Below are 5,759 nucleotides of genomic sequence, written 5' to 3'. Positions count from 1 at the left end.
TTTAATCCCAGAAAGCCAGCCTTTAATCCCAGAGAGTGGTGGTAGAAAGCAGAAAGATATATATAAGGCGTGAGGACCAGAAACTAGAAGCATTTTGGCTGGTTAAGCATTTGGCTGGTTAAGCTTTCAGGCTTTGGAGCAACACAGTTCAGCTGAGATTCATTCTGGAAGAGGATTCAGAGGCTTCCAGCCTGAGGAAACAGGACCAGCTGAGGAACTGGCAAGGTGAGATAGCTGTGGATTGTTCTGTCTCTCTGATCTACCAGCATTGACCCCAATAACTGGCCTCGGGTTTGACTTTATTAACAAGAACTTTTAAGATTCATGCTACAGATGTTTAACCCACAACCTCAGCAACAACTACCCAAGGAAACCAAGGAAGCTGTCTCAAAATCTGCAGCAATCAGCCACCATGACTAACCATTAACTCGACTGCCACATTCCCTCTTTCTTTGATCCTCTTCCAACTAAGAATCAACAGAGAAAGTAAAAATTGCTCCTCAAACCAAATATATTAACACGCCTTGTCTCCAGGTAGCTTGCCTTTGAGTTGCTGAGAGAGAAGGAAGCTGGTTTTCCTGAAATGAATACCTCCATCAGTGGCCTCTGTTTTCATTTGGGTGTCTTTCCCTGGTTTCCACTTGACTCCACTACAGGTGAACTTGACACACATTTTGCATGAATTATGTATTCTTCATTAATTGTTGTGAGAAACAAATTCAGCATGTAATTGTTCATTATATATGTACTTTTTTTTTTTTTTTTTTTTTTTTTTTTTAGATAAAGTCTCACTATTTAGCCCAGGCTGGCCTGGAACTCATTATGTAGATCAGGCTGGCCTCAAAGAGAGATCCTCTTGCTTCTGCCTCCCAAGTGCTACAATTAAAGGCATGCCTGGGCTATACATGTACCTTTTAAAGCTAACTTGCTGGGATACATTTTTTAATTGTCAAACTAGAAAACGCTTTAGCCATTGTCCTGCACCCGAGGCACAAGGCCTACCTGGCACCCATGTTCCACTCTGCCTCCTGCAAATACCTTAGTTGAGTGGAATGTTGCCTGGCCTTAGCCATGACTTATTCTTGTGTAATCCCTGGTAGGCATTTTAGCAACTAAATAAATAATAAATTAGAGGGAGTAATGTCCCAACTCTTCTCTTGACCAATGTCTTGTCCAGAGACATGAGCGGCTGGGGGTGGGGGTTAAGGTCCTACTTTTTAGTGGACAGTTCACAGTAAGAGGGACATGACTACTAATCTAGACCTCATCCCTTGTCTGATCTTGAGCTCATAGGTCTGGATGTGAGCACCACAGACAAGGTGCTGTGACTCCTGTCCTGATCCCTCACCATGGAGCACATAACAGTCGTTGGAGGGTAAGTGCCTAAGGCCAGGCACAGACCTCATGAACGATGCAGTCAGTAGCAACAGTACTAGAAAAAAAAAATCCCCGTCACCTGATAGGGGTCACAATTCCCATTGTAGAAGCCACCAAGGTGTCCCCCACATATTCTGGTACCTCTACTGCACCTGTATGAACCACACAAAAGTCTCCACTCTGTGTGGCCTGTAAAGACTGGATTTTTTTTTTCAATGCTGATACAGTATTCACTGTGCCCAACCTCACTAAGCAAAGTGGAAGTAACTAAATATTACCTATGACGCACAATTATAGTGCATACCCACAAACACTGCATAACAAATGGATAGCCCAAGGCAGATCTTCAGGAGAAAGCCACTTCTTCTTAATGCGAGGTCTCATACAGCACCAGCAGGACTAAAAACTCATTGTGTAGCCATTGAACATTTGATCTTCTTGTCCTCACCCCTTGAGTGGGCTACCATTCTTGGTTAGAGAAATCTACTTTCTAAGGAGAACACTCCAGAGAAGTGGCTGAGACTACCTTGGTTTCCTGTGCTCTGTATCAGGAAGAATGCTTTGTAAATACTTCAGACAACTGATCTGCAGAGACCTTGTATAATGATAGGCAGACTTTGATAGAGGGAATATTAATGACATAGATATAAAGGTACTTTATTCCATATGGGAAAAAGAATAAGAAAAGACTAACTGAAAGTTTTTTTTTTTTTTTTTTTGTTTTTTGAGACAGGTTCTCACTATTCAGCCCTCACTGTCCTGGAACTCACTATATAGACTGGGATGGCCTCTAACTCACAGTAATCCTCCTGCTTCTGCCTCCCGAGTGCTAAGATTAAAGGTATGTATTCACTATGTCAGGCCGAAATTGAGAGGATTTAAAGTGCCAGTTTTAAAGAAATGAAACTTCAAAAAGAACCCCCAAACACTGTCACAACATGAAGAGAATTCTCAGGGGTACAGTGGAGAATTAAGTAAGCACTTGAGAGAATTGAGGGAAGAATGGCTGAAAGTGAAGGGATTTGGTTTTCCTGGGGAGAAAACCTCTCTCACGTGTTTCCCTCTGAATTTCTGTAGCTAAGGATGGAGTTTGAAGAGTGGTCTAGCACACTGAGTGGTGAGTTCAGGAAGTTTATGCTTGATAGATTTTTGAATGATGCACAATTTTAGGAAATAGGAAAAAGGCTGACTCATCTCACAGTGCTTGTTATATGGTAACTTGTTCAGAACTGGAGAATGCTGAAAAAGGTTTATTTTTGTTTTCACTATTTCATTTCATTTCTAGTAAACCCATTTGTGATGGCTATTCTTGGTTGTCAACTTGACTACATCCAGAATTAACTGATACACACATACACACACACATATTATGTGTATATTATATACACATTATGTATACAATTACATATATAATATGTATATCATATATGTATATATTAATTCTTTTAAAATATTCATTCTATCAGTTCTGATCCTCTAGAGAACCCTGATACATCAGTGTTCCAAAGAGAATAATTCTGTTAGCTGAGCCTGCGTGGAAAAGGAGGCAAACAGCAGTCCACAGCTAGAGACCCTGGCCAAACAGCTTGAGTTTGGCCAATCCACTTCCTTGAATGCTCAGCCCAGGCCACCTGGAGGCTTTCCTTCTGCACAAACAGACTGTTGATACAAATTCAATTGTGTTTATCTTGCCATGTCATTTAATTTTGTAGCAAGATAAACCAAAACCAAGAAACCACAACCTAAAAGTCAGCAGTAGTTTGGCAAAACTGGAACTACACCAGTGCTTATGGATATATACCAGTGTCGGATCTACAGCATGATTTTGTATTTGGACAAGGTGACTTATGGCAACCATGATCACTGTCCTAGTTAGCATTAACTGTCAACTTGACACAGCCTAGAGTCATCTGAAAGCCTCTGTTGAAGGTTTGCCTAGATCATGTTGGCCTGTGGGAGGTTGTCTTGATTATTAATTAATGCAGGTGGGCCCAGCACACTGTGGGCAGCATCATACTTGGGCAGGCGGTCCTGGGTTATACATGAAAGTTAGCTGAGTATGAACCTAGAAGTGAGCAAGCAGTGTTTCTCCATGGTTCCTGGCCTGACTCTCCTAAAGAGTAAGGTGGAAAGGGGGACCTGCAGGGCCCTGGCCCCCGTTTTGGGTAACTGTTGCCTTGCTTGCGGCCCTTGACCTTGATATCCTCCCAATGCTAATTCCCTGCCAGGTTCCACCCTCCTGAATGCTTAAGGGAAGTTCCTTGTCTGTGTATCCTGAATAATGGGCGTTAACAGCTTAGATGCAAGATTGTAAAACATCAGTAGCAAACTTCTGCCCTCCAGGGTCCTCCCATTGTGCTGTAAGCCTGTAATTAAGACCTCCTACCCCCTTCAAGAAATGACATTTGACATTTAAAATTATATATATATTTGAATGAATACTGCAAATGTAATCTATGAATACCACAAATGTGATTAATATCATGAGTGTAATTTAAAAAATATATAAAAAAAGAGTAAGGTGGAGTAAACCCTTTTCTTCCTACGTTGCTTGTAGCCAGGGTGCTTTATTACAGCCACAGAATTATACTACAAAGATCACAAACTCTGCAAAATGAACTCTCAGCCTGTTACATCTACTTATTTTCCATTTGATTTCCCATTCCTTTATGACATACCGGAAGGTGGGAGAGAGGCATCTCGGCCTGGTATCAAGCTGTTTTTCTTATCTTTCTTTCCTCTTTCCCTTCCTCAGTCCTAAAATATGAAACTCTGGGACACATCAACAAAAAGCATGAGCAAGACTGTTTTTGTGGTCACTGGCCACCCACATTAAAACTTCTGTTCAGTAGAAGAGAACAAAGTCATCCCTGGGAAGTGATACTTAAGGATCCTCACATTTCTGTGGTCAGATAGCACTGGGACGAGCCTGGGTACCACTCTGTAAATGCACCACAGTGGGCCAGGCTATTGAAAGTCCCCAGGGTATGTGATAGAGTCAATGTAGCAAGATTGACAGTTTGAAATAGCTGGATTTCCCGGGCATGGCTGTGCTTACCCGTAACCCCAACTTTTGGGAGTGTGATACTGGAGGAGTGCAAGTTCCAGGGTAGCCTGGGCTACAGGAGACTTGTGTTTAAGAACAAACAAACAAAAAAGGGGGAAGTGAGGAGACAAAAGAGGAAGCTGACTGGGAGGCACTCGGGACTGAAAGAGTCAGCTGGTGCCTTCTTTGACACTATAAAAGTGTTCATCCTTTCATCCTTTTACAAAAAAGAGATGGACAGCCTTGGCGACCAGGGCTGCTGAGTGCCTACTCTTAATATGTGTACAGAGCAAGAACAGGGCACACTGTCTCTGATTTATGGGAACTGATTCCGCTAGGAACAGGAAATGTTCCCCCATGAAAATCCAAATGAACAACTACTGGGCATATGGAAATGCATCCCCAGGCTGGCCCACGACCTGGAATAGGCAAAGACCTCCTCTGAGAGACTTTGAGTTTCCCACAGTCTTGGAATTCAGCTTTACTTCTAGAATCTAAAAAAAAATGGGAGAACATTTTTTTTTTTTCTGTTCTGAATGAAGCCAGACCATAAACAAGCTCAGAATTCAGGAAAAGGTTTTTTTGCTGGCTTTTGACTTGAATGTGCAGGTCCTCCATGAAAAGATCTGAAAATACAGTCGGGGTGGATACTGGATCTTCTCCAGTGCAGCTGAAGTCTCATCTGGAGCCAAATGTGCAACTTAGTGATTCTGGTGAATAGTAGTTTCATGGAAAAGCCATCAGAATAGCACACAAATCTCTTTAAATAATTTATTTAAAATTCTTTGATTTCCGGGGCTGTTCCAAATGTAACATTCTTGTTTATAGCCTTGAAGAGGCATGGTTGTTATTTTGAGTGGGTACAGGCAATCTTTTTTTTTTTCCTTGTGAATTACCATCTTTAGGAAATCTTTATTCTGTTGGATTCTGATTGGCATTCTATTTATAATTATCTTCTCTCTCTGAAGGTGACCAAATCTTCTCTAACAATACAGGGCCACTATCTTTATGCCTTCAGATATAAGCACAGCAATTTTAGGGTGGAGTTTTTTCCAACAGGAACCCCATTCAGGGAGGAAGCCCACCTAGGTAAAGAGGGCACTGTTCACTTTTCTCTGAGATTGTCCACTGCGATATCAGGGAGGGCCCAGTTTTGTGGGAGGAATTCCCTTCAGCTTTCCTCCAAGCCGTGATCCTGTCAGTCCACTGAGAAGTCCTGTAGAGATGCTGACCAGGCCTGGAGGAAGCAGGGATGGGTTCCAGCCTTGAGTCAGCTTCTGGTTATCCGGTTGGTGAGGCTGCCTCCACGGATGCACTCCAATGCTAACACCCATTG

At 42.3% G+C, this 5,759-nt stretch overlaps 1 long non-coding RNA gene across 1 annotated transcript; it reads left to right on the top strand.

The window, feature by feature from the left end:
• Positions 1-271: 271 nt before the first annotated feature.
• Positions 272-2,147, top strand: LOC119087766. The gene is made up of 3 exons (XR_005091244.1): positions 272-656; positions 1,294-1,375; positions 2,111-2,147. It is a non-coding gene; the product is annotated as an uncharacterized LOC119087766 (long non-coding RNA).
• The last annotated feature ends 3,612 nt before the right edge of the window (positions 2,148-5,759 follow it).

Source organism: Peromyscus leucopus, chromosome 4, assembly GCF_004664715.2.
Source record: "Peromyscus leucopus breed LL Stock chromosome 4, UCI_PerLeu_2.1, whole genome shotgun sequence".
Lineage (NCBI taxonomy): Eukaryota > Metazoa > Chordata > Mammalia > Rodentia > Cricetidae > Peromyscus > Peromyscus leucopus.
Note: the sequence above shows the minus strand (reverse complement) of the source record. Positions and strands in the feature narration are given on the sequence as shown.